This window comes from Pelodiscus sinensis, chromosome 4, assembly GCF_052426305.1.
Source record: "Pelodiscus sinensis isolate ZL-2025 chromosome 4, ASM5242630v1, whole genome shotgun sequence".
Taxonomy (NCBI): domain Eukaryota; kingdom Metazoa; phylum Chordata; order Testudines; family Trionychidae; genus Pelodiscus; species Pelodiscus sinensis.
The window spans coordinates 22,837,434-22,858,659 of record NC_143055.1 but is presented as its reverse complement, the minus strand read 5'-3'; the positions used below and the strand labels follow the sequence as shown (position 1 = coordinate 22,858,659).

The 21,226-nt window shown below is 42.4% G+C and overlaps 1 protein-coding gene and 1 long non-coding RNA gene across 7 annotated transcripts in view; one reads left to right on the top strand and one right to left on the bottom strand.

Moving 5' to 3' along the window:
* The window catches only part of SORCS2 (sortilin related VPS10 domain containing receptor 2), an 863,992-nt gene that overhangs the window by 664,045 nt on the left and 178,721 nt on the right, over positions 1-21,226 (top strand). The gene's annotated exons all lie outside the window — the stretch shown is intronic.
* On the bottom strand, positions 16,538-20,218 carry LOC142829682 (uncharacterized). Its single transcript, XR_012904393.2, has 3 exons — positions 20,098-20,218; positions 17,489-17,603; positions 16,538-16,676 (listed from the first exon to the last, which is right to left on the bottom strand). It is a non-coding gene; the product is annotated as an uncharacterized LOC142829682 (long non-coding RNA).

Sequence of the window (21,226 nt, the reverse complement as noted above, 5' to 3'; positions counted from 1 at the left end):
GACAACAGATCTGATCCTGTCACTATTGTTCATGTGAATTATATCCATGACTTCATAAGCAGTCCCATGGAAATAATAGAAGTAAGGGTGGCAGAAGGGAGCACAAGAGGTTATGGTTTGACAGGGAATTTTTCAACACTAACTTAAAAAGAGGAAACACAAATACATATTTAAATGGTCCAAGTTGTGCATTACTATTAAGCATATTACTGTTGGGCCTAGATGTTCCAAACTGGATCAGTGCTCTACTCAGCAGGGCATTGTTTCTTCATTTTGCTAGATAATGCCTTCCCCAAAGAGCTTACAATTAAACAGAGGCATAGGAAGGTTGAAGGGTCTTGCTCAAGTTTACATGTCAGGTCAGTGCCTGAACTAGCAATAGAATCCATACCTCTTCTTCAGTTCTAATTCAGATCCTCAGCAACTAAAACATACAGTGTGAACTTCTCTTACCATGTTATCATGTTGCTGCTTTAGGACAATGAAAGCTCTATACAACAAAGGAGAAACTCTTCTGTGCAGGAGGCAGAGATTTATCATGGGCCAGTCTGAGTCTGTAGAACAAATTCCATTAGGAACTAAAGACCACCACAATCTTCATTACTACCTTTTGCTCCTACTGCAAAGTGCACTAGTATGATCTTGCCTTCTTAAGTATACACTCAGAGCAACACACACACATACATCCAGAAAATACCCAACAACAGATAAACAAAAAAGTCTACCAAAACACTCCATTCCCTCGGAAAGATGACAAGAGAAAAAACTACATAACAGATGTTAGTAATGTCACTAAAATGTGCTTTTATTCTACGGTTCTAAAATGTGCTTTTATTCTACGGTTATGAGCACAATAAAGAATAAATAGAAATAGTAAATAATTTAACTTCATTATTCAGATGAAACTATAAATATCCTAAGGTATTCAAGGTTTAAATATATGCTAAGAACGACTTCTAACCGTTTCAATGTCACACTGTGAATTCCAACATTTAACTGATTCAGTGCCCCAGATGATATAGCATACCTCATATCAGCATCTTGAGAACACACTCATAACGTTTTTAATTCTTTTTGTTGTTGTGTTGTTGTTGTTATGCAAGGGGCTATGGCATAAGAAAGAATAGGAAAATAAAACTAAAAATTAATAAACCAAGAAGAAGAAGCAGAATATAAGCACCAATAGTTTCTTGTTCTTGCCAAGGTCTAATCATTAATAGTGTAATAATAATGTAGAAACCATTATATATAACTAGGTATTTCTGGAGGCTGTTTTATTTTCCATATCTGTCATTACAGAGAAATAGTAACACTTATGTATTGGTAGATGCATTGCAATATTAAAATTTATTACTATTTGTATAAGTTTAGAAGCAGGAATACACAAACTTATTTTTTAACAATAACTCTTTGTTCCGTTTTTAAAAGATCTTTCTGGTCTTCTTTGTAACCCTTTTTAAGCCTGATTCTCCTCTGACTTACACTAAATTCATAGAGAGGATCCTCAAGGAATCCATTTTGAAGCACTTGAAGAGGGGAAAGTGATCAGGAATAGTCAACATGGATTCACCAAGGGCAAGTCATGCCTGACCAATCTGATTAGCTTCTATGATGAAGTTACTGGCTCTGTGGATAAGGGAAAGTCAGTGGATGTGATATACCTTGACTTTAGCAATGTTTTTTATACAGTCTCCCGCAATATTCTTGCTAGCAAGTTAAGGAAGTATGGATTGGATAAATGGATTGTAGGATGGATAGGAAGCTGGCTAGACTGTCGGGCCCATCGGGTAGTGATTAATGGCTCGATGTCAGGTTGGCGGTCGGTTTCTAGTGGAGTGCCCCAAGGATTGGTTCTATGGCCGGTTTTGTTTAACATCTTTATTAATGACCTGGATACGGAGATGGATTGTACCCTCAGCAAGTTTGTGGATGACACTAAGCGAGGGGGAGAGGTAGAGAGGCTGGAGGGCAGGGATAGGGTCCAGAATGATCTAGATAGATTAAAGGATTGGGCCAAAAGAAATCTGATGAGGTTCAACAAGGACAAGTGTAGAGTCCTGCACTTGGGATGGAAGAATCCCAAGCATTGTTACAGGCTGGGGACCAAATGGCTAACTAGCAGTTCTGCAGAAAAGGACCTGGGTATTACAGTGGATGAGAAGCTGGATATGAGTCAACAGTGTGCCCTTGTAGCCAAGAAGGCGAATGGCATACAAGGTTGCACTAGGAGGAGAATTGCCAGCAGATATAGAGAAGTGATTATTCCCCTTTATTCAGCTCTGGTGAGGCCACATCTGGAGTACTGTGTCCAGTTCTGGGGCCCCCATGATAGAAAGGATGTGGATGCATTGGAGAGGATCCAGCGGAGGGCAACCAAAATGATTAGGGGGCTGGAGCACATGACCTATGAGGAGAGACTGAGATATTTGGGTTTGTTTAGTCTGCAGAAGAGAAGAGTGAGGGGGATGTGATAGCAGCCTTCAACTTCTTGAAGGGAGGTTCCAAACAGGCTGGAGAAAGGCTGTTCACAGTGGTGATGGATGGGCAGAACAAGGAGCAATGGTCTCAAGTTACAGTGGGGGAGGTCTAGGTTGGATATTAGGAAAATCTATTTCACTAGAAGGGTGGCGAAGCACTGGAATGGGTTACCTAGGGAGGTGGTGGAATCTCCATCACTAGAGGTTTTTAAGTCTCGGCTTGACAAAGCCCTGGCTGGGTTGATTTAGTTGGGATTGGTCTTGCCTTCAGAAAGGGGCTGGACTTGATGACCTCATAGACTCATAGACTTTAAGGTCAGAAGGGACCATTATGATCATCTAGTCTGACCCCCTGCACAATGCAGGCCACAGAATCTCACCCACCCTCTCCTAGGATAATCTTCTCACCTATATCTCAGATATTGAAGTCCTCAAATGGTTTAAGGACCCCAAGAATGACCTCCTTAGGTTTCTTCCAGCTCTGTGATTCTATGATAGGGCTAACTTCAGTGAAGTAAAGAACATAAAATTGGTGTCAGTGAGAGAAGAATCAGGTGCTTTATTTTGCTTAGAACTACAATGTGGATTTTACAATTACTCCAGTGAGCTGAAGGAAATCTATTAATAATTGTCAAGAAACTGACAGATGGTTTTATAGACAGTAAAATATGTGGCCACACAGAAGCATAAGGTCTAAGGATGAACTCGTGAGGACTGAGATTTTTAGCAGCCATTAAGACAGATGATCCAAATTAGTAGATGAGCAGTAGCATATGTTTCACTTTGCTTTTTAAAAACTGTTCTTTCACAAAAATAATCCTGATTAAAGGCTTAGTTTTGATCTCTGATCCAAATATTTCTGCAGAGTGGGACTATATACTTTAAAGAGGCTATTAGCAGCCTTTTCTCACAATTATATCTATAGCAGGGCTACTCAACATGTGGTCCATGGGCTGCATGTGGCCCACAGCTGGTTTGTGGCCTGCGGGGAGGTTTGGGTTTACATGGGGCTCAATATGCAGCCTGCAGGTGAACAAAAAAATAGCCAATATAATGGTCTTCTGTTGATATGCATTTAGTAGTTAAATTCCTGGACTGTCATTGCTCATTAAAAATGCTGTCATATGGATGGAAATCAGGTAAATATTTTATTTTTATTAATATCAGCAGAACTGACTTAAATGGGGCCTGTGTGTTGTGTAGTCTTTCCTTAATCTTTGTATTCATGCCTGTCAATGTGAAATAAGCTATTTGCATGTATATGCAACCACAGTTATATTGCGGCCCTCGACATGTTACGTGAATATCATTGTAGCCCCCCGGGCTTCCAAAATTGAGTAGCCCTGATCTGTAGTATGAAATGCTGTCCTCCAAGAATCACATTAGGATAAAGCTAATATTAATGTGTTGAAAATCAGTAAAGAATATTGGTGTGGTATGACCAAGAATGAAGTTCCTAGACTTACTCAGTGGGCTGAAATATTGACCCTGTTGAAGGCAGTGGCTAAACCCTCCTTAACTTCTGTGGGGCCAAGATTTCAACCCAGGTAGTTGCATACTTGTGTCAGAAACTGAGACACATCTCATGAACGCTACATATTTAATGAGACAACGTGAGGGGTGTAACTTCCTTTTATTGGACCAATTTCTCTAAAGTTTGTGTCTCTTTATGGACAGAAGTTGGTTCATAAAATAAATTACTCTATCCAATATCCTGGAACCAACATGGCTACTACAACACTGCATATATATTTTAATGCACTATCTGGAAGAAACAAAGCACACAAGTTTTCCTGGAAAAGTATCCAGTATGGAGCTTGTAGCCTATGTGTGATTTGAACACATCAAACCTAACGAAATCACACAATCTTATGAAAAATCCACATTTTAAACTACCCTGTGAACTTGTAACACTCACCGAGAGACTCTGGTGCTAAGCCAATGAATGGATTACACTTCCTCATACTCAACATATGTCTTTTCTCACTTGTTTAGCTAGAATATAGCTAATTATTCTTAATTTATTAAGTAATCCAAGCATCATCCATTCCAAGTTATTAATATATTGGTAGGTGCTAAAGTCAACATTTTCTACTGAGCAGTAAGACTGCCCAGTGATCATTATTGGATAAATATAGAACTAGTAATTTTATATTAACTCTTTTAGTTAAATGGCACTCAACTCTTAGGCTATGTCTAGACTGCAAGCCTCTTTCGAAAAAGAGCGTCTAGACTGCAAGCGGAACTTTCGAAAAAGCAAGCCGCTTTTTCGAAAGAGAGTACCCAGGCAGTCTGGATGCTCTCTTTCGAAAAACCCCTGTTTGCATTCAAGAACACCTTTTTTCGAAAGAGTACTTTTGAAAAAAGGCGTTCTTCCTCATGAAATTAGGTTTACCACCGTTGAAAGAAAAGTCACGTTCTTTCGATTTAATTTCAAAATAACGCGGCTGCAGTCTAGACGCAGGTGAAGTTTTTTCGGAAAAAGGGCTACTTTTTTCGAAAAAAACCCTGAGTCTGGACACAGCCTTAGTGCCATATGTGGTACTTCTGAGCAAAGTGACAGGCATGTTATGTTCGATGTATGACTGAGAATAGCCATATAGCTAGTGCATGCTGTAGCCAAAAAGCCAATTTAGGATAATGTTGTTTATTTCCCTCAGATTCAGCATCCATGTCACAAAACATTTCAATCCTAAAAGCAAAATGTGGCAGTTAGAGATGATCACAAATCATGAGCCCAATTCTATAACCTTTAATCACATAAGCAGTCTCACTTTGTTCAGTTGGACTTTTTGTGAAAGAATTAAGTTTACAGGATTAGGCCCAAAAGATGGAATTCTATAACCCTGGACTTTAAGCAAGATCAGATGTGGATCTGGACTATGTGGATCAAATTATAGCATATATAGATATTAATGTGCTCCTCCAAAATCACACACCAAATTACTGAGAGAGCGTGGAATGCATCTGAAGAGTCTTCATCCTGCTCTCACCTTTAGCTATACTGCCTCCCCGTCCCATCGTTGCAATCTAGCATTAGGGTAAGAGATGTAAATGATATATTCATAGTCAACAAATCTTTTAGATCTTATGCTGAGTGAGATTTTTGGAGGATATTTAATTTAATTCTAAATGTTCTGTTAGAATCAAACTGTACATCTCTTGCAACTCTTGTTTACTTGTGTTATGCCGTGAGCTTTGGGAGATACTTACTGCTATACCTTGTCAGCTTACATTGTGTTACAGTATTCACAATATAATTTTTGTTGCCATTACCATTCTGCAAATATGTTCTCTATTGGCAAATTAAATTAAATGCTGTGAAAGAAAGGTTTTTTTTTTTCCTTCTCTTCATGTTTAGCTAAATAACTTAAGCGTTAATAAAGGTAATTTCTTATGTGTTAACCCAAGAAAACAATATAGTAATGTATAATGGAAAAAATAAAATAACATCTCACTGAAAGTGATCAAGACAGGGGTATGTAGCTAAACACCAGCATAGAAAGAGAGCTCTAAGCAAACAGGTTTTTATTATGTGATAAGTCAATGTGACACTCTTTCAATATATGATCTTGTGACAATGTAAGAAAAATAGGAACTCTAAAGCATCAAATGTCCCTTCCTAAGCTGTCCAAGATCCAACACTACCACATGGCAGGCAAGAATATTTTTTAGCCAAAACATTTGATGGACATGTTTATATGAGTGCTACTTGTTACAATAGCCTGTAACTTATGCCATTTGTTCTCCTTTGCCTTCCATGATAGTGCTTGTCAACTTCCAATTTTACTTAGACATGAATAATATAGACAACCTAAAAGATGTACCCTTGGGTTAAGAAAAATAATTAAATGAATTCCCAGCATGAACATGATAAATCCTGTATATTAACGACAATGTTAAGTGGAAATACTTATTGTAGCATGATATCCCGTGAACCTTTCTGGTGCCTTGCAGACATGCAAAGTTATTCTGTCCTCAATCACGCTGGAATAAACCATTGAATTTCCTAATGCAAAATTCTTCTTTTTGATGAGGTGTAATTTTCCACCCTGAAAGGTAGTACTGTCAAGTATGTTGTGCCCATGGTTAACTATATAGTATGTGAATTCACAGGTAGCAAAATGCTATGTGCTGTGTATTGCATTTCAGATAAACCTCAGTAAAAGGCAACATCATTTAGTGAGACGTAACACCACTGTACAGTACAGCTAGTTTTGGATAGAATCAGGCCTGAATTACATGGAGTCAGATATCACCCATATGGTTGTAAGTTTCTGAGGGTATTTGATGGGGTGAAGGAACCGTGCACTGCTGGAGGCAGGACCCGGAAAGGCGGCGGTGGCTGACCAGCTCTCCCCGTGGTGGCGGGAAAGGTGGCGGCAGCTGGGCTGCACCAGGATGGTGAAGGTGCCCGCACGGCAACCACAGGCATGGTGGACACTGGTGCATGCGCTGTGGAGAGTGGGCACAGAGCACCAGGTCAAGGACGCAGGGGGCGGGTCCGGCGGATGCCAGTGCATGCATGTCGGGGCGGGTCCGGAGGATGCCGGAGCATGCACATTGGAGGCAGAGCTGGAGGACACCAGTGCATGTGCGCTGGTGGCGAACCAGGGAGGGGGTTGGCAGCCCATAAAATGGGAGGGGCCGGCATGATTGGGGGGAGTGACGGGAGTGGAGGCAGGTGAGGGGTCAGTGGGCCAGGGGAGAGAGGCCTGAGGAAGGGCCAGAGAGCGGGGATGAGGAAGTGGCCCAGGGCGGGCAGAAGGAGTCTTGCCAGTGGGCTGGCGAGTTTTGGCGGTTAGCCTTGCCAGCCAGGTGGGGGAGATGACTACCCCCACCTCAGGGCCCTGGGCTGGGACCTGGAGAGAGGGAGGGCCCAGGACCCCCTCACACTCCTGGTCAGGAGTTGTGCACCGCCGAGAATAAAGTTAACCCCACCCCCGGGGTCACGGTTTGGGTCAAGGGCGAAGAGAATGGAGGGGAGGGAACTCCATTAGAGGACTCCTTCACAGGGTACATCTGTATTTGAGCTGGAAAGTATGAGTCCCAGGTCATGTAGGTGAACTTGCACTAGCACAGTTGAGTACATATTCCAGGTACCAGGTGGGCTTGTAGTCAGGGGGCTGGCGGAAATGACATATGTTCCTTTGAACACTGTGCTATTAATAGGTGATATATCAAGCAGAACCTACACTAGCTGGGAATCCCACATCTCAGATCAAATGTTACACATAGCCTGGAAGTTTTACATATTCCACAATAGCAACGTTTAGGGTGGAAAACTAAAGCCCAGCAATAACAAAGATTTTTGCATTAGGAAATTTAAAGCCCTCAGTGTTTAGAACTCAGAATCTATGTCTTTGGATACAATTCTCATTCATATCCACAAGTGAAGTAATGTAGGCTGTAGGAGCAATCATTTACCTACGGAGTATATTTTACTTCTGAGTGTGAAACATTATAGCAAGCAGAACAGGCCACTAATGCAGGCAAACTGAAATGTGATTGATTTCTATCTGTTGGAAATGTTTCTTCTTGTGCCAAAATTACATATTCCACAAACACCATACAGGATGATTCACAGGCCATAGACTCAGTGTGACTCAGTATTTATGGTCTTTGTGACCTTTCACACTAGATTTAAAACTGAAGAAGCTATGCCTCTGTCCACCATGTGCCTCCGCGATTTGATTCCCTGCCTTTTCCAGAGATGCAGAGCACCACAGCACATTGGTAAATCATTGCAAAATCCCATCTGCAATCTCCAGTATCCTTGCATCCTTAGCTTCTCCTCTTTTCGAGTTTCAACTAGCTCTTGCCAATTGGACATTTCTTAATCTGAGCTTGTTTTCCAGGTGATCAGTTCACCTTTTCAAAGTCTTGTAATCACAATTGTCAGTTAGCATGGTGATGTAAGATTCTTAAGGCATGAACCTCCATTTTTCAGTTTTATTTTCTTCCTCTTTCCATAGCATTGGTCGTAGCAATTAAAATAACCTGGATCACAACTAACCTTTGTCATAATCAGGAGTGCTGAAAAGCACCCAGTAACTAAGGGGTTAACTAATGTCTTCTGTACCTAGCCAGGTATCGGGGGGTCAGCCAATTACAATGCAGGTAGGAATTTCAAACTGAAAGAGAGTGGTTTTCTCTCTCTGTTCTTTGTTTGAGAGGCAGAGCAGTTTCTTCCACGTATTGAGGGAGATGGGAGACACTTCTCTCTCCAAGAATGGACTTCTTACAATGTGTAAGTAGGGAAAAGTTTGGATAGTTCATCAGGATTTATTGTTTTCCTTTTTGGGGATCATATATACATAGTAGCCCAGTGTCTGAGAGTCTGTAACGCTGAAATGCTGGCTGTTCCCTCTGGGGGCGTTGTTGCTGAAATGCTGGCTTTTCCTTCTGGGTGGCCCGTGCTGCATGGGGAGTGTGGGGCCCAAACGGCTGCTTGCTCCCCTGCAATGGCCCGGCTGAGCGGTGCAGAAGTCAGCTGAGTGCCACGGCGTGAGGGGAAGAGGGCCAGGGCAGTGACGTACATGGCCAGGGGGCAGGGCCTGGGCATGTACGTCAACGCCCCGCCCCCCTTCGCCTCCCACTGTGGCATTTGGCTGACTTGTGCGCCGCTCAGCCAGGCCGCCACGGGGGAACCCCAATGGACACTTGTTCCCCCGCGGTGGCCCGGCTGAGTGGCGCAGAAGTCAGCCGAGTGCCACGGCGGGAGGCGAAGGGGGGCGGGGTGGTGACCATTTGGGCTCCGCGGTCCCCCGAGTGAGAGGCAGAAGGGGGAGGAGAAGAGAGAGAGAGAGGCAGGAGGCAGAGGAGACCTCGGGGGGGGGGGGAAGGGGGGAAGCAGCAGTAGGAGGAGAGAGAGAGAGAGAGAGACACGGAGCGAGAGACCGGAGGCTCAGGAGAGAAGACCGACGTGGAGGAGAAACCTGAAAATCCCGTCTTATGACAGGCTAATTGGCTAGTTTGGAAATAATATCTGAGCTGTTAATTGTGTTTTTTTTTCTTTTGTAACTAGGTCTTTTAGCCCAGGGGGTTTCCCTGAGTATCTTTGTCAATTGGTGGCTCTTTCCATCTAGCCACTTTACTATGCTTGCAACTGTAGTTTTGTTTTGATAATAAAGGATTTTTTTTCTAATTAACTGGGATTGGTTGATTGTTGTGTCCTTAGGACTCAGTGCATAGTTACAAAGGCAGAGTCCATTGTTGTATGTGGATTCCCTCTGTGTTTCCCAACTCCAAGCAAAACGTAGGTTGGGGCAGGGCGAGAGTTTTACTTTAGGAAGGAGATTTCCCAAATGATCTCTTCCCTAGTTTTTCTTGGAATGACTTGGGTGGTGGCAGCGGATTCCCCAAAATCTGGGTATTAGGATTTTGGGGGGAAAGTTTTGTACTGAAGACTGTAGAACAGGGTTTCCCAATTTATGGGTCGGGACCCAAATATGGGTCACCATTACATTTCAGAAGGGTCACCAAGTGTCTCCCAGGTGGCTCTGCCCTCCCTCCTCCCCCCGTTTTTGAATTACCTGAGGTCACCAAGTCTTCCTGAATTGTCAAAATGGGTCCCCAAAATGTTGGGAACCGCTGCTGTAGAGGCAAGGTTTTGGAGTGCTCTTGCAGGCCCCCAACTTCTGCATTTGTCATGCCGGAGTGGGGAACCACCGTGACAACCTTACATTAGTATTTATTGAATTCCAATGATTGAAATCCAGAATTGTTTGCTACCTCACATTCAGAGGTTCAAGAAACTCTAATGCAGGCAATATGAAGTTAAAAATAACAGATTTGAGCAAACTCAGGTTTGATTTCAGATAGAAATTTGGCCTGGCTTCCAGAGGTACTCATTAATATAAAAACTGATGTGAATGGGAGCTATAATTTGAAAATCTGATTGTCTTTCTAGCAGTAGCATAACTGGATTAAATTAAAAATGTTTTACCAAGTTTACACTGGTGTAATTGACAGCAGAATTTTGCCCATTATGTATAATTCTTTCACCTGAATTGTTGAGAGAGACACAATTTACAGGTGTAAATTTACACCAGTGGTGAATTTTTAGAACAGTGCAGTTCTCATGTAAGTACCTAAATAACAGCTGAGTTTCAAAATTGCTCTGCACCCAGCAGCTCACACTGTGACACTTAGAAATGTTATTATTTATTTTCATGTTTTACCACTAGCAGCTAGAAGTCAGGGTCTTACCGTGCTAGGCACTGAAGACATGTAGCAAAGAGAGAGAGTTCCTGCCCCAAACAGAGGTAATTTAAGTGACAGCTAAATAAATAGGGTTTGAAATGTGCTGAAATCTTTTTAAAATATTGTCCTGATGGCGGATGCTGAACCAGTTTGAAAATGTAGCACATAAGGTTTTTAACCATCTACTATTGCTAAAATGGTGCTGTATCCTCCTGTTCTAGGTTACAGCTGTACAACCCCATTCAATACTTTGCTTTTACCCAATACAACTAAGAGAAGAATTTAACTGGTAGCTTCTAAAGCACTTTGATTCATAAATGATCTGGAGAAAGGGGTAAACAGTGAGGTGGCAAAGTTTGCAGACGATACTAAACTGCTCAAGGTAGTTAAGACCAAAGCAGACTATGAAGAACTTCAAAAAGATCTCACCAAACTAAGAGACTGGGCAGCAAAATGGCAAATGAAATTTAATGTGGATAAATGTAAAGTAATGCACACTGGAAAAAATAACCCCAAGTATACGTATAATCAAGGCTCAATGATCATGGCGAAAACCACCCGCCAGCCCCGCACCACGCCTGCGCAAGACCCGCACTGCGCATGCGTAGACCGCCAGTGAATGGGGCAACCGGCTGAAATCTACTCGCCACAGGCGAGTAGATAAGCATATCTGTCGAGCTCTGTATATAATATGATGGGAGCTAATTTAGCTACAACTAATCAGGAAAGAGATCTTGGAGTCCTCATGAATAGTTTTCTGAAGATGTCCATGCAGTGTGTAGCGGCAGTCAAAAAAGCAAAGAGGATGTTAGGAATCATTAAAAAAGGAATAGAGAATATGACAGAGAGGGTATGTCTACTCTGCCACCCTAGTTCGAACTAGGGTGGCTAATGTAGGCACCTGAAGTTGCAAAAGAAGCCCGGGATTTAAATATCCCAGGCTTCATTTGCATCTTGCCGGGCGCCGCCATTTTTTAAATCCCCGTTAGTGCGGACTCCGTGCCCGCGGCTACACGCGGCACGGAGTAGGTAGTTCGAATTAGGCTCTCTAATTTGAACTACCGGTACACCTCGTTCCACAAGGAGTAACGGTAGTTCGAATTAGAGAGCCTAATTCAAACTACCTACTCCGTGCCGCGTGTAGCCGCGGGCACGGAGTCCGCACTAACGGGGATTTAAAAATGGTGGCGCCTGGCAAGATGCAAATGAAGCCCGGGATATTTAAATCCCGGGCTTCATTTGCAACTTCAAATGTGTACATTAGCCACCCTAGTTTGGACTAGGGTGGCAGTGTAGACATACCCAGAGTATCTTATTGCCCTTATATAAATCCATGGTACACCCACATCTGGAATACTGCATACAGATATGATCTCCTCATCTCAAAAAACATATACTGGCATTAGAAAAGGTTCAGAGAAGGGCAACTACAATGATTAGGGGTTTGGAACGGGTCCCATAGGAGAGATTAAAGAGACTGGGACTTTTCAGCTTAGAAAAGAAGAGACTAAGGGGGGATATGATAGAGGTCTATAAAATTATGAGTGGTGTGGAGAAAGTGAATAAGGAAAAGCTATTTACTTGTTCCCATAATATAAGAACTAGGGGCCACCAAATGAAACTAATGGGCAGCAGGTTTAAACCAAATAAAAGGAAGTTCTTCACACTGCGCATAGTCAATCTGTGGAACTCGTTGCCTGAGGAGGTTGGGTAAGGAATGGTGTCCCTGGCCTCTGTTTGTCAGAGGGTGGAGATGGATGGCAGGAGAAAGATCGCTTGATCATTACCTGTTCTATTCACTCCCTCTGGGACACCTGGCATTGGCCACTGTTGACAGACAGGGTACTGGGCTGGATGGACCTTTGGTCTGACCCAGTATGGCCGTTCTTATGTTCTTATCTATTAGATTCTTTTTAAATGTACAACATGATTATTGTAATCAAACAAAAAACAATAAGCAAAGGATATTACACAAATAATGAAAATGGGTCTGGAGGCATCTTGCCATTAGTGGCTGCCTGCCCAAGCGATTATTCTCTCCCTTAAAAGTAAACGGTATGGTATGCCTTCATGTGCCCCATGGGGCTCTTTGTTCTCAGAAGCTATAATCAAGTTATAGGCTTAATTCTCCATACACTTCTCCTTCTTGTCTGCTTATTAATTCAGAGAAATGCCTGGGAGCAAGCTGATGAAGCGAGGTAGATTTGAATGTGAGACATCGTTGTCAGAGAGAAGAGGAAATAACCTTTTTTCCCTCTGCCACCAGGCTGTTTAACTTGCAATAAATTATCGAGAACTGTTAGTAAATTAGTATGCCACGTGGGACGAGCTGTGAAATTATTGTGTGATTTCTATTTACTTTTCTGGAATGGGCTGTAGTCTCAGATGAGTGCTTTTTTCAGGAAACTTATTTACATAAATGAGAAAAAGGCCATTTTTTGGGGAGAGGCGAGAACGTAGATTACACCAAGAGTTTTTAATGATCTTGTAATTACACGGAGAGACTCTTCATAATTCTGAATGTTTTTTTGTTTTATGACTCAGCCTTTCAGATTATTTTACAGTCCAGGCTCCACACAGCAGATTGTGGTGTATTACATGGTTTTGAAGGTAGAGGCAAAGATATTTTTAACAGTGTTTATCTAAAAAACACTTGATAGCAAAGCCAGTAAAGCATCCTGGACTCTTAATCAGTGGCTAACTGTAGTCTGGGACTGGAGTGAATTAAAATATGAGAAGACAAAGATGTTGGAGAGATATGTGGGAAAGGCATTTGTAAACAGAAGAAAATAGTCTTTGATGTATCCAGTGGTGGAGATACAGGCAGTCCCCGGGTTACGTCAGTCTAACTTAAGTCAGACCCCTAGTTACAAACCGGGGGGGGCCCGCTAGTGCGGGGTGCCTCCCCCACTGTCACCGCCTCCGGCGGCAAAGGGGGCGCTTCCCCCCAGCAGACCAGGGAGATGCGGAGCTAGCGGCCCCCCCCCCCCAGCAGACCAGGGAGGTGCGGAGCAGCTTTTCTCGCCGCGGAGGACTCGGGCGGCGGAACCGCCAAGACGCGCCGCGGTCCCGCCGGCCGCGTCCTCCGCGGCGAGAAAAGCCGCTCCGCATCTCCCTGGTCTGCTTGGGGGGGGGGGGGGCGCAGCTAGTGCGCCCCTCCACCCCCAGAAGACCAGGCTTTTTTCGCCGACGCCTGGGGTAGAGCAGCTGGGGGGCTGGGGGGCTGCCGGGTTGGTCCCACAGCGCCGAGCTGCGGCGCTACTGGCCCAACCCAGCAGCACCCCCACTGCTCTTCCCCAGGACTCTGGTGTCCAATTCAGCCGCTGCTGGTCAGTTTCAACAGCAGCTGAATCTGAACGCCAGTTCCGACTTACATACAAATTCAACTTAAGAACAAACCTACAGTCCCTATCTTGTACGTAACCCGGGGACTGCCTGTAATATTAACAGGTATAAAGTACAAAGAAACAAAATATGGAACAACTTGAAGAGTAGAAAAGTAATTCTGAGGCTGCTCAAAATGAAGAGGGGCAGACAGTACTCAACTCTAATTTAATATAATGCTACAAAATTATGTTTGTAAGGGTAATTCATGAGATCTATGCCCAAGGTCAGCTCCAACAATGCTGCAGCATGAGACTAATGGATCTTTGAGGCTGACATGGAAAGAAGATCAAACTCCAGTGACATGAGGCAAGGAGTACAATACATGACAGATTGGTAATATTTGTGATAAGATGAACTAACTTTATGGAAGTATGATACCTTTATGGAATTAAAACTTACTGAATCAACATCCATACCTTTAAAGTTCATTGTATTAGAAATGTAAATGTTTATGTACTATTTGGAGATTGCATGGAACTACTTTAGCAGGAAGTCACGATTAATGTGATCCCTGGAAAGTATTCGGAATTTCCAAAGTCTTTTTTGAGCAATTAAATGAAATGGATTCCCTGGGAAATAGTTTAGGGTGATGGGAATGCAAATTCTTCTCTCCAAAGCCAACCCTTTGAAAATACACTGGGGGGAGGGGCGGGGGAAGAGGGGAGACCCATTGTGCACAAATTACATGCTTCTGGAAATGCCAGTTTAAAGAACCTGATTTCTTTAAAGAGGAAATTGAACATGTTATGAATGTGCTTGTTCTGAGCTCAAGCTCTGGTGAACTTGTACCCATAAGGAAGCCTCTAGGGTGGGATGCTGAAAGATTACGCTTGCCAAAGCCCATGTGAGAACTGGGCTAAACCCTGGTAAGCTAGTAAATTTTCATGCAGGGGGTTGGATTTGTTTTAATATGATTTCTCTGCAATACTTTGCTCTTGAGAATGAATTAGACTTGCCTAGAAAACACTGTTACCTGTTTCTGAAGCATGTTTGCTTTGGCAGGCTGCCTTTGCTGGGAGATGGGCAGGGAAGGTAGGAAACAGTCCAGGGTCTCCACCCAAGCGAGGCAACCGTTGGGCAAATGGAAGCCTGAGAGAGGTTGCTCTTGCTGAACTAGTGAGGGGAGATACCGTTGCAGCTTGTATCTGAACTGTGACACAAGCGACTTGGTGCTAGTTTAAAACTCTCTGGTCCTTGCTCTGTAGGTTCTTATACCGTGCTTTTCACTGAAGCTGTCTGAACACCTCCCAGTAATGCATTAAGGGCAGGAGGTTCGGCTAGATGACCCTTGCAGTCCCCTTTAGATCCATAGTTCTATGATTCTGGGATTAAGCCGTGTAACTAACATCTGCCACATGGGGTTTGTTTTTTTTCCTCTCAGCCTCTCTCCATGGGAAGAAGTGTGTGAGATGCTGTGGTTTCTTTTGTGAGGCTTATCACGTGCATACGTACACAGAGCTATCTGTTTGTGTTAGAAAATGGAAGTGCAAACAAATGTGCCTGAAGTTTATGAAGATCCTTTTCCTGTCACAGTTCATTCCACAGTCCCATCTCCTGCCAACACAAACTCTGTCCATTACTGTGGTCAGAGTCATTGTGCTAATGGGATGGAGTTATTAACAGTGTCCATCCCACAGCACTAGTCAGTCTTTTAGATGTCCTGGTGACAGTTCCTTGTGTGCCTTCAAGTTGAGGACTGACCTGATCGAATAGTCTAGCTAGTAGAGGGAGGTGAGGACAGGTTTGGTGGGCTCCTGATAGTCTGTGTTGTTGTGAAGAAACACTGAAATATTCAATATCAGTTGTAGTTTCCTGGGCTGATGGCTTCATGTCTACGTATATTGCATTCCTGTAGTCAGGATGCGATAACATGAATAACTGAGGTAAGTTGATTGTTTGCCAGGACAGGAGGGAATCTCCTAGGCAACGGGAGGTGGTATAAACATTACTTGTGAGGTCCACTATGAGAGAGCTTAGCATGCGGAATCCAGGAGCACCCTTAAGTTCTGAACTGAACTGACCAATTATGCCTGTTTGCCTTCAATCAAAGAAAATTGCACCATGGCTGCAAACACTATGGCTACGTCTACACTGGCCCCTGTTCCGGAAGGGGCATGTAAATTTCACGAGTCGTCGTTCCGCGGGGGATTTAAATATCCCCCGCGGCATTTAAATAAAAATGTCCGCCGCTTTTTTCCGGCTTTTAAAAAAGCCGGAAAAGAGCGTCTAGACTGGCCCCGATCCTCCGGAAAAAGCGCCCTTCTTTGAAGTAAGAATAAGAGCCTCCGGAAAAGGGCGCTTTTTCCGGAGGATTGGGGCTAGTCTAGACGCTCTTTTCCGGCTTTTTTAAAAGCCGGAAAAAAGCGGCGGACATTTTTATTTAAATGCCGCGGGGGATATTTAAATCCCCCGCGGATTTCCCTACGACGACTCGTGAAATTTACATGCCCCTTCCGGAAAAGGGGCCAGTGTAGACGTAGCCCACGAGATGTTTTCTTCTGCCTGTCAGTTTAACCTCTGTCTTGCTTGCGTTCAGCTTCAGCCAGCTGTTCTTCATCCACATCCTGATATTATCCAGACACTGGAAGCAGGAGATGGTCGCATGTGCTGAAAGAGAAGTAGAGCTGTATCATCTACATTTTTCTATCACTTGAGTCCATATTGTCTGACCTGTTCATTTAGGGGCTCCATCTCAGTGTTGACTAGAACTAGTGAGAGAACAGATCATTATAGGGCTCCACCAGAGAGGGGTCTAGTGGTGGAGGTGCATTTTCCTATTAGCACCCTGGGAAGGGTTAACTCCATTTTAGCACATTATTCTGTGCCTCTGCCACCACTCTTAAGGCTAGTGAACAGTTATCAGTTACAGTTACTGGACTTTTAAGTCTTCTATGCTGCTGTCCTGTAACAGGCTTTGGAATTAGATAGTGGGCATGAGTTTTTGTGGATAAATCATAATCTATAGTGATTAATTATTAAGCTTTTGATGCACATTTTAATTTACATTTCAGAGATGTAGCTGTGTTAGTCTGTTTGAGCAAAAACGACAAGGAGTTCTATGGGATACATTTGTTTGGGCATAGGCTTGTATCTGACGAAGTGGTTTCCAGCCCACAATAGCAAATGTCCAAAATAAATGTGTTAGTCTTTAAGGTACGCCAGGGCTCCTCAACATTTTATTTTGGATTAAATAAAACTGCACAAGATAGAACAAAAACTGAAGTCCATGAGAAAGTATGGTGTGTTCCTCCTGTTATGTGCTGCGTGATCTCCACCTTATAAACCATTAGTTACTTTCTGCAAACAGCAGATTCTTAGATGTTTTAAAGTGAAGTATAGAGAAAATAAAATCCTGTGCCACACATTTGCATACATATGTGAATAAGAACGTGAGATTCTAGAGGATTCAGAATATTTACCTTTTATGATGGCCTGTTTTAGTTGTCCCTTTACTGTTCAACAAGAATATTTCTTTGGTTGTTCCCTGAATTTCTTCCAAGGGCGGATGGTCCCTAAACCCTCCAAATTCAAGATCTGGGAATGCAGAAACAAATTACTTTGCAGACATCCTGAAATTTGTTTAATTGACTCTGTGTGAAGCTGGAACAGCTGGATTTGGTGCATGGAAGTTTGATGTAAGTAATTCTCCACACACAGATCCTGCAATGGCAGTATAGCTGATCTGTGGGCACTGTTTTAGACCTGAGGCTATACTAGTTTCCCATTAACTTCCACAGCTCTTACTTCACGGGGCCAAAGACAATGGACCATGTAGTGGGAGATTTGCTAGTCTGAAAACCATTCTGCCCTGGCCTACTTATCACATATCCCTTACTTTGCTATGTTGGGGACATGTATGGAGCCTCATAGATCAGGGTAATAATGCACAGGAGACATAGACTCCTCTGTGGGTTCTTCAGGTCTCCCTCTCTAGCCCATCCAAGCGGCATGCAGTGGAACAGTATATATTCTGCTGCACCTGAGTCCTTTCTCAGTGACAGAGGATTGAGTAGAATTTTCCATATAATAAAGAGTTGGAGGCTAAATTTTGCCTGCCCATAAAAATAGTTCCTGCTCTGATGTGTGCAAAAGGACCTCTCCTAAGCTTTTAAGGGGTCTAGACTCTAGAGAGAGAACAATCAATAAAGGAGGTCGAGGAGTAAAAAGAAACAGACAGAAATAATCGTGGTCTCAAAAGTGAGTATATATTCACATGCATAGCTGCATTCAGTAATAACATGCTAAACATACATATCTGTACGTTTCAGAGTGTAGCTTCATTGAAGTCAATGGATTTAAATATCCCGGGATTTAAATATCCCGGGCTTCATTTGCATGTTCCCGGGCGCCGCCATTTTTAAATGCCCAGTAGTTCGAACTACCTGCCTGTGACTACACACGGCATGGACTAGGTAGTTCGAATTAAAGCTCCTAATTCAAACTACCGTTAAACCTCCTTGCAAGGTTCGAATTAGGAGCTTTAATTTGAACTACCTAGTCCATTCTACGGGTAGCCGCGGGCAGGTAGTTTGAACTACGGGGCATTTTAAAATGGCGGCACCCGGGAACATGCAAATGAAGCCCGGAATATTTAAATCCCGGGCTTCATTTGCAAGTTCGAATGCCTACATTAGCCACCCTAGTTCAAACTAGGGTGGCAGTGTAGACATACCCTTATGTAGCAAGAACATGATTAACCTGGAATTGGGCTTCCTCCACAGGTTGAGTTTGAAACATTTGCTATATTGTTAGTCATCATAGGAACAAAACGGGTTCACCTGATAGAAGTCTTTTGACCTGAGCTGTGCTTGGTGAATAATTTGCAGTATCTGATGCCTGTCAGGAATCACTTAACACTGTTGTTGGTCTGAGGGAAGAAACAATTGCTAAGAGTGGGCTGAGTTCTACTTGCATTGTAGACATGAGAACATGTCAATCTGAAAACAAAAGGAGAGAGAAAAACTATAGAACTGCAAATTAAAGTTGAGAGGTAAATTTTTGACAGAATTCTTGGGCAGTTTCCAAACATGGGGACAGTGCTGGAGCACAGCAGTAGATCTCTAAATGAGGTTGGCTATTTTTATCCTTAATGACTAACGGAGGGTTTTATAAGACTACTCATTTGATTTAGAGGTGAAGATATGCTGTTCCCTGTTCCTTTTCCTACCAGTATGTGCACACCAACACAGTATCTGATTTCAACAAGAGATGTGCATATTTGGGTATCTGAGATTAGAAATCAGCCTTGGATTGAATTTTTCATGCCTTATAAAGTTTATTCTAAGGCTACCAGATTATTAGTTATTAATATGAATGTTGGGGTAACCAGGTGAAATTAAGTGGCTAGTAATATATAGATGGTCCGATGAGATGTTCTATTGGTCCTTTCTGAATGTAAAAGCTGAATCACTGAAGAAGTTAATAAAAATCACCTTACAAATAACTTTTAATTATAAAACCAAATAATGCGGGGTAGCTTAGTTTTTCACTAAGAGGTTTGGTCAGATTAGGGTGCAATGTGAAACAATTCTAGGGTACTCTTTGCTCTGTCATGCAACTCATGTTGCTCTGTCAGTGTGTGCTAGCACTTGTCTGTACCTGTTTTGCATTTTCACTGCCTTCATTTGAGTAGTATCTGAGTGCCTTGCAAGCATTAATTAAGTAATTCTCAGAAAACCCCTGTAAATTGGAGAATTATTTTCTAAAGATTAGAAAATAAGGCCCAGAGATATTAAGTGACTTTTCCACTGTTACATGGGAAAATTCTGGCAGAGCCAGGAACTCAGACAATCTCTTGACTTTCAGTTCAGTGCATTAACCATAAGATCATCCTCAGTCCTATTCCAGAGGAGCTCACTTTATGATCTATGGACTTGATTCCAGTCCCATTAATGAACATTTTTATTATTTTTAATAGTGCAGCATACAGTTCTATGTTAAGAAACACGACTTACTTGAGGTGGATGTTTTCAGACCTTTGTATCATTTTTTCCCTTAAAATAATGTAATAATTTAATCAATCACTTACATTTTCTTTTCTTGTTGCTGCACACCTCTTTGCTGAATGTGGATATAAAGTACACAAAGATCTGCAATTTCAAAACAAGACACTTAACTAACTAAAGATGGTTGGAAACCTTTTACCATGACAAAATTTAATTAAAACTGAAGTAAGATGATTCGTTTCTCATTTTCCTATTTTCTTGATTTTTTTTTTTTTTTTGCAATAAAATATGGCCCCAAATAAGAAATGGTGTTTAAAGCGAGAAGCAATACATCCCTTAGCTGTAGTGGAATATATACCTAAGATAGGAAGACCCACCCCAGAATAGCAATTAGCCCAATGATTGAGGCACTCACTATGAGATGAGACATCCAGGTTCCAATCTTGGCTGTGCAAAATTGAGAGCATGGATTTAAACCTGGGTTTCCTGTATCCCAGGTGAATGGCTCAATGAATATTTAATTATTTATACAAACTGAAACACCTCCAACAGGGGTATGTTCCCTTTTTCTCTCTCTCTACCCAACAAAACTTCCATCAGAGCTGATATGTTTATACAAAACATGTCTGTTTTCAAGAAAAAGCATTTTTTGGTTGAAAAAATTGACAAAACTTGTTTGTGACCAGCTCTAAGCAATACCTGAACATGGAGACAATCAGAAGAATAGTGAGTTATCTTGCCAGGTTTGTAGGTTTTCTAAAAACCTACCTTTCTAAAAAGTGGGCACTGCAGAGCTACACAATCCTGAACCCTGATCTAAAAGTCATGCTTTAGGAATTAATTTGAAGTTCTGTCACCAGTGTTAGATGGGAGGTCAGACTAGATGATCACCACCATCTGGCCTTCCAACCTGTGAAAGGTTTGCTATTTACCATTCTGCTGCAATCAGAGACAGCAGCATTGAATGATGTTAAATATAAAAGATCTATTATCCAGTGAAGCCCTTTCTTTATTAATAAGATTCAGCCTGATGAGACCAAAAATTACTTTAAAAAACATTTCCTTTCTGCTCTACAAGGGCTTTTTTTTCCAGTCCATTTGGACTAAATATCAAAGATAAGGGAAATATCTTACTAGAAAGAGCTTTTGTAATTAAGCTTTGTAGCCTACATGAGTGAGATGTAGCTTAATTCAAGTGGAAATTAATAATTA